Raw genomic sequence first — 12379 nt, forward strand, 5'->3', positions numbered from 1 at the left:
ATCTCCCCTCCCGGCTTCCCCTCAGCCACCATCTCCCCTCCCGGCTTCCCTCAGCCACCATCTCCCCTCACGGCTTCCCCTCAGCCGCCTTCAGCCACATCCCCTCAGCACCTCTCTGCTTCCCCTCAGCCGTGTCCCCTCAGCTCTCTCTTTGCTCAGCCATGCCTCCCGTGGCCCCTATCTCTCTCAGCCCAAGCTCCCCCACCCCACCTCTTCCCCTCGGCCACCTCCCGACCCTTCGCCGCCCCGGCCCGTCCCCTCTCCCCCCGCCATGCCCCTTCCCCACCGCCCCCTCCCCTCGGCCCGGCCCCGCCCCGCCCCACCCCACCCAGCGCCATGGCCCCTCTGCGCCGCACCCTACCCCGCTGCCCTGTCACTGCAGCGCCGCCTCAGCCCCGCCCGCCGCCCGCCCGCCCCTGCGCCGCCCGCGCTCGCGGGGATTGGTGGGCGCCGGGCGCGGCGCAGCGCCATTGGCGGAGCGGCCGAGAGCCCACCCGCGGCGCTAGCAGGGTAGTGTGCTCGGCGTGAGGCCAGCGGCCGCTCCGCTCCCTCCTCCTCCCCCGGCCGGGCCCGCAGGGGAGAGTGACACTCAGCAGGCGGCTCCGTCCCGGCGGCAGCCCCCCGCGCCCCCCTCCGCCTCCGGTAAGGGCCGCCGCGGGGGGACCCGCGCTGCGGGCGGGGAAGGGGGCGCGGGGACTCCCCGCTCCGAGCGGGGAACGGGCGCGGTGCCCTCTGAGCCGATGGAGGGGCGGCCCGGCCCGGCCCGGGCGCGGGGGCTCCGGCCTCGCCCTTGTGGGGGACGCGGGCGGTCTGCGGCCCCGGCGGGCGGGGAGGGCCGCGGGGGGCCGAGCGGGGCGGCCGGAGCGGGCGGCAGCGCTCGGGGGTCTTTTGTGAGGGGCTGCGGGCGGGCGGGCCGCGGCCGTTGGCAGCGAGGGCGGGCGGGGCCGCGGCGCGGGCGGGGCCGGGCAGCGGGGGGAGGACGGTCCCGGAGCATCGGGAGCGCATCTGCCCGGCGGAGCGGCGGCCGGGTCACCCGGAGGAAGCGGGAGCTGCCGGGGAGCGGCTTTGTTGAGTGCGGGCAAGAGCTGCGGTGGTTCTGGTGAGGGCTGGTGCAGAGCGCTTGACTCCCCCAAGCGCGGTTTTTTGGTCAAGGCCAACGCTGTGAATCGCGTGGGACCTCAAAACTTTTGTAACGTGTGGGGTTTTTTTGTTTTGTTTTGTTTTTCCGCTCTCCTGCTATCCGTCCCGTCGCCTTCCCGCTGTGTAAGGCCGGCTGCGGGTCCGCGCCGGGGTGCGTGGCCGGGGTCGGGGCGGGGGGCGCGGGCAGCGCTGCCCCGCCCGCTCCGCAGCCATCGCTGCGTGTCGCACACCTCGGCCCCGCTTGCAGACGAGCAAACGTTTCAGAAAGAGCAGCCGTAGTTTGAAACGTTAAACAGACGCTGACTGCGGGGCGGTGGAAGTTGAAACTCGAGGCAGCAAAGTTTTCGGTTCTGAAGATGCTGTTCTGCTGCCAAAAGCGATTCCTAAATGTATCTTGCTGTGGGTACTATGGGTTGTTGTAAACTCTGCTTTTCTGGGAGGGGTGTGTTACATGTGCGATCGGTGAACACATTAAATCTGAATTTAGATGTTGAGTTTAGTGGGGTTTTTTTTGTGTTTTTTTTTTTTTTCAGGTTCTTCTTGATAACTCTTACTTGGTTGCTCCCTCTCTTATTTCTTTCACCTAATTCTTATATGGATTTACCAAATAAACTCATTATTTTAGTTTATTATTATTTTTTTTTTTTTTCGAGCTGGAATCCTATATTCAATGACCTGTGTTCTTCCTAGTTTACAATTTCAGCAGAGTCTCTGAAAGGCTTCTTGAATAATATAATAACCATCCAAGTGCTGCCTGAGTGTTGCAGGCGGTGGGATCCCAGCCCTGCGCCCTGTGCCCCCTCGCGCAGGGCTCTGTGTGGGCCGCTGCTGGAGCTGCATTCTCCAAACAGAGAGGACAGGCCTGTGCTGGAGTTCACAACTGGAAAGCTGATCTCCTCTTTGCCGGGGCTTGATTAGTCTGTCTGGTAGTGGATGTTTTACTGGTCTGACACCTGTGAGGTGCTGCTGTAGCTTAGTTAGCTTTTCCTTTATTTGAGGAAGGGAAATAAATCGTAACTCAAAAATATTCAATGTAGCAATACAGTTATGATAAAAGTGATATTGGCTGGACAAACCTGCCTGTCTTAAAATTACCTTTGTTTGTTTGGTTTTGGTTTTCCTTATAAGAACTGGTGAAATTTCTGATTATCCTTTCATATCCATTTTGGAGGATTCATGGGCTTCTTTTTATTTTTAATTTTTATCTTTTTTGGCCTCCTCACATCAAGAAGAGATGGGCTTTTTCAGTTTTAAAAAGAGCTTAACTGACTTGCTATTGCAATAGCAGCAATATCCTGTCTCTTTTGTTTTCCTTGGTAATAATTACATGTTAGTGAGAAATAATAAGCTTGAAGGCAGAATAGCTGATCTGTTTGTGACTGTGATTGTTGACTAAAACCGAAGGCCATGGATATTATTAAATCTGTGTCTCTGCAGAAATGACATCAGGGAAAGAGCGAATAATACAAAGAAGTGTGAAGATCAGGGCCCTGAGTCCAGCTGGAGCGCAGTGTTGCCATGGGCACGGTTTTGTGGGTCACCCCTCGTTCCCCCTGAGTCCTCAGATGATGTTAGGAGAGGATTAAGTCACTCTTGTCCTTAAAGAACAAACGGGAAGCCTGTTGGCAGGACGCGCATGCCAGCGGATCCTCGTGGAAGCTTTAGTATCTGACTTTATCAGATGGTTTCTCCCAGGCTAATGGCTCCGGCAGCCAGTTACTGTGGTGCTGGCTGGCGATCCCCGAGGGTGCCGAGCACCGCGGCTCTGGGAACTGCAGGACCTCACCCGCACGGGGTATCGGGAGATCTGTTTTAACAAGTTGCCTCATTTGTCTGTGGGAAGCTTTGAAGGTGATGTGTGGTGCGGTGTGGGTACCTGCAGCACTTTGGCTCTCGCGAGCCGGCTGTGGGCATCGCGGGGAGCCGAGCAAAGAGTCCAGGAGGTGAATAATCGCACAACAGGCTCCCATAGACTGTTGAAACCAACTTGGACTCGCTCTGGTGTCTGTGTTTGCCAAGCCTTACAGGACTGGTAAGTGGCGTTTGAAGACGGCAATGCCACTTCTGAACTACTTGGGTTTAGAGTGCTCATTTCTCTTCCTCCCAGGGACACTTGACGGTTAAGTCTAGCTTTTAAATACCAAAGTATTGCCTAAACTGTTCTGCCATGCTATTAAACACCCCCCCCCTCCAGCAGCATCAGCACGAGACAACCTGCTCCCTGCAAGCACAATGTGAACAGAAGCGCTGTGTTTCTCTGCAGAGGCAGTGGGTAAGGCCCTGTGTGGGACATCACTTGATTTCCAGTCTTAAGCTCGTTTTCTGAAATCTGATGAAGACTCAGTTTAAACAAATGAATTACGTATTCTTTTTGGTGCTTGTAAAAGGGCTGACGCAGCCTGAATTTTTGCGAATGGAGCCATAATTATATTTGAGGTCCCAATCCCTGTAGTGTTTTAGTGGTTACCTCTCTTTCCTAGAAATAAACGGATCCGAGCCATTAAATCAGCTTTGAATTCTTGCGGAGTTCAGGTCTCGCTTGGACCCCTCTCTGTTAGCACTGTTCTTGCTCTCCTGTACTATTCTTAAGCTTACCTCCAGTTTACTGAACTCTCTTCCGATATCTTCAGCTGATAGCTCAGTATTTAAACTACATTTGTCTCTATGTACATAGCACTGAGGTGCAGGCTTCCGAATTCTGATATATACGAAACTTACACCCTGTCTGACCAGTGGTTTCCCTTAGTCATAAGTCTGTCAAGATGAATCCAAGCTACTTGCAATTCAAATGAAAGTGATGGTTACTTAAAAGCCAAATAATGTATAACTATACCTTGTTTTGGTCCAAAAAAAAATCCCAAATAATTTATTTTGCTAGTCCAGACATAGATTGGAAGATAAAATTCCAGTCTCCTCCTCTGAGAGTGAAGAGTTGAAGGCACATTACTCATCATGTTGTTGCCAGTCTGATTGTAGATGGCAAAATTATATTTTGTGTATGTGCTGCTGGAGTTTCAAAGGCAAGCTTGAAGAAGCCGATGTTGCTGAGAGGCAGATGGTTATTTCCTGTAGCTTCGTGTTCACATTTCCTGCCCCAGCTGAAATAGATCGATCTCTTGCTTCGTCAAATGTCTGCGTATGTGGCTTCCTCATGTCTTGACAGTGCAATCGAACCCATTTTCTTTCCTGTGGGGAATTTCTCCAGCCTCCTACAGCTCCGAACCGAATTTCATGACTTAGTGTTTTTGCACACATACAAGAATTTCTTGTGGGAAGAAAAGGTCAGTGGAAATCAGTTGCTGTTGATGTTATGCAGATTTTAACTTGGTAACAATAAGAATAAAATAGTTCTGGCTCTCACTAACGCTATTTGTTGCTCTTGGGGAGGCTTCTTAATGAAGTTTTTTGTTGGAAATTGTTAGTTATTTAAAATTATTGGGAAATCTAACCCCAAAGGATTATGGACAGAGATTAGTGTGATGCTTAAGTAGTATTTAAGCTCTAGTGCTCTTTAAAAATGTATCAGGATAGTGCAAAGGGTTTGGCAGTGGGGGACTCTGCTCCCAAACAAGATTAGTCTTGGACCCCTCCGAATAAGTTGTTAAAATATGTGTATTGTCATGCAAGCCCGTATTTTATCAACGTTGGTATGCTTGATAGCAGAATGTTTCCAGTTGTTGCTGTAGAAAACACAGGAGACACTGTGTTAATGGGAAGTGTAGGTCTGAAAAAGGGCTGTTATATGTAAATAATGGTATGTTCGAACTCCATAGCACACATTCTTCCCCTGAAATGTCTTGGGAAGGTGGGAGGATGGTGGGTTATTTATTCTGTTGCTTTACATGCGTCCTCCCCTCGAAATGAGGAGGGAAGGGTCTGGTTTCTTCCCTGCCTGCCCAGCCTCCCCACTGGTAGAAAAGGGGATTTCTCTTTGCTCTTTTAATCCTTGCCCGGCCTCTTCTGAATTTCTCTCTGAGAGTGGCAGCTGCTGAATTAGTGGTTCCACCAAGGATTAGTGAGATACTAACTGTGCGATAAAGCCAGCAATGTCCCTGTGATTTGGACAAAACTAGCAAAAAAAAAAAAAAGGTTGTAGCTGCATTATTCAGGTGGGTTTGTGTAATGCAATAGGCCCTGTATTAGCTTTCCTTTGCCAAGGTTAGAGTTGCATTCTCTTGGAGTGGAGACTTTTTTTGTAACGAGACTTCAGCGTAGCCAAACCCAGGCCTGCAGCCTCTGTACCCTGCCCAGGACGGTTGTGTTGGCATGGTGGGAGGTTGGGTGGAAATGAGGTGAAGCATTAGGTATATCCTCGCCCGCCAGATGACGTGCCGCACGTGGTGTAGCCGGGATTACCGTGGGATGAGCACTCCTGGCTATCAAGCTACTCGTGTGGAGCTGCAGAAAGCTGCTCGGAGAAGTATGCAGTTAATCACATCCATTAGCATGATTAAAATCCTGATTAGCTTCTGTCACTCACTCCCATTTTCCACCTACACTTCGCCCCTTTTATCTGGAGTATTTGCAAGTATGAGCGTAAGACAGACTGAGAACAATGCAGGTTCCAACCCAAGGGACAGTCACTGGGCTTTAAATGCATCCAGTAATTCTGGGCTTTATATTGTTCTAACAGACAAGTTCTTCAATGAGCTGTACAGCTGCTCTCTGAACATAAAATGGTAAAAATCAGCGCTTTGCAGGTAGAGGATCCTCAGCAGGACAGGAATCCAGCTGAACGTGAAGCCGGCTCATGCTCGTCAGCCCAGTGCTCAGTGCTCCCTAATGCGTCATTCTAGTGCGTGCCGGTGTTTTAATGTAACGCCTCCATCCCCGTTTGATGCTGGTCTCTTGTCGGTTGGCATGTTGGGTCGGTGCTGTCCTTGTCTCTAATGGCCAGGCCTGAAATGAGCCGGCGGGTGAGTCAGCCGGGGATGGAATTCTCTGGAAAGTTGACCAGTTTTAGGCTGAAATCAGGGCTGGGGGAGCTGCTTGCAGGCAGATAGGCTGCTTGGATTTTGGAAAGACATGAAAAAAAGCCAAAAAGGAGGTAATTTTGTAAATTTCTTTGTGCAAAAACTCTCCCTTTTTAAACCTTGCTGGGGAGATACTGTACATACCAAAGTGAGATCTTTCTGAAAAAGCAGGCTCGGTTCTGAGCATGAGCTCATAGGCTCCCAACGCATTCCCGCCTGGAGTGAGTCATTGTTCCTTTTGTAAAATCTCATTGCAGCTACATCATCCCCAAAAGCTGTTTTTCAGCTGAATTTAGGGTGTTGACACTTGCTTTAAACAAAGTAAAACTGTGGAGGCATTTATCAGATGAATTTCAAAGTGTGTTTACGTGCTCTGGAGTTGCGACTCCTGAAGTGCTGGAACACGAGATCGATTTGTACTCGTTGGTGAAAAGCCTCTGGTGCTGGGGTGCAGCTTTCTGGGGTTTGGGACCCTCCGCTCTCAAACTGAGGATTGCAGCAAACACCATGTGTCATTTAACTGATGCTTGAAATGCTTAAAACCCTCTGAAAGGGGCAGAAAAACATGTATGTGCTTATGCTGGTTCTTATTTGCTTTTCTCCCCCTCCATGTCACTTGTTTCTTGCAGTAACTGTGGGATGTTGAACTCGGCTCGTTGTGATAGATACTCTGGCAGTTTGTCCTTCTGGGAGTGTGAGACCGAGAGTTTGTTTCCATATTATGGCTTTTTGTTCTGTAACAAAACTGACTTGAGGTTCCAGCCTTCTTCCATCTTACTTTTTTTTTTTTTTTTAATAGTGCTGTTATGTCAACATAACTCTACATGCTGGAAGATGGGTCTGTGATCAGGTGGGAGTTTTAGGACTATTTTTAGGAGCAGCATCGATTCTATTAAAGGGGAAGCAGAAACAACTATTGGAGAAGAGGATGCCAAGTATATGTCAAAGTGGCTTTTTCTTACCCCAAACTGTACATACCTTTGACTGGAACAGCTTAAGCTGCCAGTGATGCCAGGATGTTCATGGAAATCTGAGAGTTGTGCTTTAGCGACAGTTTTCCTGTAGTCCCCTCTGGAAAGTACCGTGCATTTTCTAGGTGTTTAGTAGTTGGAATTTGCCGGGGTTTCAGGACGCTGAGAGGAAGAGCTGTGCTGTTCGGTAGAAGGCGGTTTATCCTGGGTTAGGCCTGGCCTAGGAGCTGCTCTCCACAGTGACTAATGCTGCCTGCTCGGGGAGTTCTGTCTCCTGTGGGTACGTATGGCTTGGTCTGTGCCTAGGTAGTCCTGGGGAATTATTGACGATGCTCAATCTGAAATGCTGTTAGAAATACAGAGGGAAAACCCTATTGCAAACAGCAGCTTCCAGAAAGCACTTTTAAGTGTAACTTAGCACTGCTCAGGCAGTTCTAAGGGCTTGATTCCAGCTGTGAGCTCATTACTGTCCACCCTAAGGTTCCCTTTCTGTTGGACTGAAACGGTGTTAACACCAAACACATGAGAACTGAGTTTGGAACTTTGCATTTGGTTGTTGCTGATTGTTTTTGTTTTTTTTTTTCCCTCTCTTCCCTTTCCAGTCTTTTTTTTAAACCTTGAATATTCTGCTGCTCTCAACATTCTCGCTCTGTAAAGGCAATTTCTCTCTTGCAGTTTTATCAAGCGTAGTGCTTATTTAAAGATGCTGCTATGCTTATCTGCACTGGTCTTAAGGAATCTCGGAACAGTTTTCCCGCTGTCCACAGATAACAAATTCATAGTAGCGAAAGTAATTGGAAACTTCAAAACTGTGGAGGAGCAAAGACAAAAATCCATGAGCCAGTTGCAGCAGCGGCTCCGGATCAGGCTGTGCAGACTCAAGAAGCAAAGAATGAGACAAAGAACTGAGTCATCGGCTTTTCCTTCCTTGTGAATTTTGTGGTGGGAGTGAATTGTTTCTCCTCTTGGTCATGAATCGGAGCAATTAGAAAAAGAACTAGATTTGGACTTCTTACTGAGCAGGAACTGTGGATTTGAAGGTGATTTAGATAAGCAGTAGTAACTTAAGTGTATTTATGTTAGGAATCCAATAACAAGCCATAACATAAGTTATTGAAGCCCAGCTTCAGAAGTATTACTTTGACTGAAGCATATATAGTATTTTTTCTTAGACTGTATTTTAACCTATTTAAGCATTTACAACATGAGAATTAAGGGCGTATCCATCTCAAGTTCTGAGGACTAGATTTTTTTTTTAACTAGTCTTTTTGGTAAAATGTACTTTTTTTTTTTTTCATTGGGATTTGTACAGAGCATGTAGGGCAATAGGATCAAGTGTCACATTGGGGATTACAAGTTTGTCCTGGAGTGACCCTCTTAGTAGCTCCCATTGGTGCGATTGGTGACTGGCTGGATTTATAGGGATGTATATCTGCATTAGCTCTGGCTTGATGTAACTCCAGCTTATTTACTTTTGGTCCAACCTATTTTCAGCTTGGGAATTCGCTTTTAAGGAGAGATCCTATGATTTGCCTCAAAGTAGCATTTTCAGGCTTGTATTTCCCCTCAACAATCATTGTGGTTTTATGAGGAATAATTGTTCTACATTGAACGTAGCAGGGCATTGTGTGGTGTTGCTGAAAGCCAAATTTGTCCCATCAGCTGTATATTTATTTGAGACCTGTGGATGTCAATGGTGTTTAAAAAAAGTCTGTCAGCTGTAGTTTCGTTGCATCAGTAGTGGTGGTGTTCTGAAAACTGCAGCAGCTCTTTGTTTTGCTGGGCTGTGTTCCTCTGCTGGCAGCTCCACGACACTTCCCTCTCCTGTAATGAATAAACAGGAATGTGAAAGAGTTGGGGAACATAAAGAAACTCCTTGCAATTCCAAGCTTAATTTTTCCCCAGCTATGATTTTTCCCTTGCCAAATTCCCTCTAATGGCTGGGACTGCTGAAACCCTCACCCTGCGGCACAGCCTCTGCTCCCAACACGATTCCTGCAGCGGCCTCTGCATCCAGCGCCGCACTCTGCTGGATCTCCCATTTTCAGCTGGGTAATGCACGTCCCTCTGCGGGCAGAATCTCTTCAAACCACGTTCAGGTAACGGTGGATCAGTAAATGGTTGTGATGCGCTGAGCAGGAACAGCTGAATTTGTCAGCTCACAGCACATAGCCACCTTGTACGTTAAATATCCCTACGCCTTTGAGAAAGGCCTTTGGTTCTAAAGCATTTATTTATTTGTTTATTTGTTTTTTCCCTTAATTACCGTGAGCTGTGTCTGTGCTACAGACTTGGCTGCCCTGTGACTTCTGCTCTTTCCACTTCTCTCTCCTTTGCATCCAGATGAGCTGAACTCACATCTGACCAGTGCTGCTCTTTTCCTCCCTTATTTCTGCCTCTTCCCCACCAAATCCTGTTTATAGTCCCTCTGAATGTATTGTATGTGGTGTAGCTTTCTTTTTCTTTGCTTCAAAGACCTTTTAAAAAAGCTGTTTGCGGGTGGATTGGAGCATGTAATTTAATCCAGTGCTCCTAAAGCCCTTCACTCAGGCTGGCATCAGCTGATGCTGGCTCTTATCTAAACATACTGCAGACTTTGGGATGTTTTTTCCCCTCGGGGATTGACTTCCTGTGATAAAATGTGATTCCCTTTTAAAGTAGAGCTCCGTGGTTATATAATGGAGAGTAGGAAATGGTCCAAAAGTGACACAGGGAGAATAGAAAAGTTATTTTGGTAACTGACCGTTAGTCAGGAGAATAGCAAACACGCTCAGGAGTGCACTGGTAACTTGAATTCTCTTTGGAAAGTGAGAGGAACACATCTGAGGAATCGAGCGCCCAGGTCAGGGCAGCGCAGGGAGGTCACATTAAGGATGAAGTTGTTCAGCACATGTCTTGCGTTCCTCTTCCAAGAACTAACTCTTCCCAAACTCCATCCGCCCTCCTCCATTAGCTGCTCTGTGGTTCTTGAGAATAATGCACCTTCAAGTGGGAACCCCCAAGAGCCACGCTGGCTTGGGCTTTTTTGACTTGTAGATGTGAATGTAGGATATTTTTTAATTTGTGTGTTGTATGGTTGTATTTTTTTTTTTCCCCTCCCAATAATGCCAGATGAGGGGATTATTTTCTTCCACCTGCATTTTCTGTCCCCGTTACCGGTGTGGCAGTCTTGGCGAGCGCTGCGCAGCGGTCCAGGCTCTGGTTGTGCTCTGGGTAGGGCAATGTTCAAATTCCTACGTGAGCTCCTTGGACTTGACGGGGCTGAAGAGGCAGCAACACCACCCCAGGGCAGCCCACGGGGTCTGACGGGGTCACTGAACGGAGCCCCCCTGTCTGCTCCTAAACGGCTGAGTTCAGGTTCAGTGCTGCGAACACCTTACGCTCCATCCGGACTGGCTGTTCTCGCTGGTGTTCGGGTGCATTTAAATCAATATCGGTTGTGGTTTTTTGTATAAGGCCCTTTTAAGGAAATTTAAGATTGATTCCAGATCTTCACGTTTTATTGTGTAATGAGATGGTTTTCTGTCTTCTTGCTCATTGTGGTTTTGATTTATTTATTGCTTTTTTTTCAGTTATGCTATTCTCATGGTTTTATATCACTTTGCCTCAAAGGAGTGGGGGAGGGAATGAGACCACCAGTAATTTAGTTCCCAATTCCATTAGTTTCTCTCCTTCTCCCTCAGTAACCTGTGCTGAAGCATTCGGCTGGAAAATAGTGCTGATGCTTTAAAGTGACGTCTCCAGCCAAAGAAGTGGAGGAATTTACTGCTCTTGAGCCACGATTTTGGTCTGATTTCATATATGAAAATGCAGTATTGTGGAGAATGCATTTATAACTCTTGGGGGACAGTCTGAGGTCAGCATATCTGGATTTTTGGCGGAGTTCGAGTGTGCTGGTGCGTTCTAGGCCATCGGGGAGTTCTGAGCAGCGGTATAATATTGGCGCAGTTTTCTTTTCTCCTGTATACAAGTGCAAAGGGGGGGTCCTAATTTCTGTAGGTGTAATAATTGCATGTGTGGAGTCCAGTTTGAGAATTACTCCTTTTAAAGCCCGAACTGGTAGGTGTTGACCAGCCTTTCTGGAATCATGAGCCGCGGTCGTCCCTCCCTCTGTCCTCTAAAATCCTTTTCTTTGTCAGCTTTTTATTAACGAAATTGCATGTGGGGAGCAGGAGGAACACAGATTGACTGGAGAAACCATATAAAGGCCAAAGATTGATCAAAATTCAGCAACTTTTCTTCCTTCGAGTCTGGAGTATGTTTGTTTTCTTTAGTATGTAATTTATCTGTAGCCGTATTTTTCAGCAGGCGAATATGCTGAGTGTGCCTCTTACATTTCCCAACTGAAATACCCTGGCAAGCTTCGCATCTTCTAATATCATTTGGAGGTGCTGATGTAATCAAATGGTTGAATGTGGACTGCACAGGAAATTATATAGTGCACAACTTGCTCTTAAGGTCTGTTGAAATGAAAACGCATTTGTTGTTATTATATATTTTTACAGCAGGCATTTGTGGTATTCAGTAATTTCACTTTTCCTCGTTGTTTTAATTGAAGATATGGCAATTTATTGAATGTCCAAGGCTGGCGGGGGAGCAAAGACTGATGCGTTCCATATCCTTAACACATCATCAGCATTTCAGTGGGAGTTATTTTTGTAGCTCTATTCTAATAATTAACCGTTGTGCTGGACTAATTTTGCTATTGTGAAGGAGTGATGCTGTGAGTACATGAAAATGGGTAATCTTGATTGAAACGCAGTAGATCATCCTGATTGTAGAACTGGAAAACCATGCATTTTTCTAAACAGTCGTATTATTTAAAAGAAACTTCACAATTTCTAAATGGAGGAATAAAATATAAACATGGGTTTGTGAACAATCCTCTGAAAGAGCAATGAAACCGGAGGCAGTGTGTGATATGAAGTCTGGTCTGGCACACGCGGTCACCTCCAGGAGGATCGTTCTCCATACTGAATTTTCAACCCGTGCCTTTAAGGAAAGGTAACTTCCTGAGTGACTTGGATGGCCTACATTTTGTCCTTAAATCATTTTAATTTTTGAATTAAAGACCATCTGGTCTAATTATTTAGGCAACAAAAGCCTTGGACTGAGCCGAAAGATGTTGCTGGGTTATAAAGAGAAGTCAGACTGTCATACCACGGGAGCTGTGCGTCCTCCACCTGCCCTTCTCCTTTACTGATGCTGGATTTCTTCCAAGTCATTTTCTTTCAGCAGGCCTGCAAATGCTTTACATTCAAGCCTAAACTTTTTTTTGTGCGAGTGGAAGTAAAA

General features: G+C 47.3%; 1 protein-coding gene across 8 annotated transcripts in view; it reads left to right on the plus strand.

The window, feature by feature from the left end:
- Window positions 1-533: 533 nt before the first annotated feature.
- Window positions 534-12379, plus strand: part of MAP4 (microtubule associated protein 4) — a 154126-nt gene continuing 142280 nt past the window's right edge. For 7 of the 8 annotated variants that reach the window (XM_065630292.1, XM_065630293.1, XM_065630295.1 and 4 more), the window contains exon 1: window positions 534-642. The gene's annotated coding sequence lies outside the window, so the exon portion shown is untranslated. Of the gene's footprint in view, window positions 643-991; window positions 1100-12379 lie in introns of those variants that run through there. The other variant, XM_065630286.1, reaches the window with a different exon arrangement.

Source organism: Caloenas nicobarica, chromosome 2 (assembly GCF_036013445.1).
Source record: "Caloenas nicobarica isolate bCalNic1 chromosome 2, bCalNic1.hap1, whole genome shotgun sequence".
Lineage (NCBI taxonomy): Eukaryota > Metazoa > Chordata > Aves > Columbiformes > Columbidae > Caloenas > Caloenas nicobarica.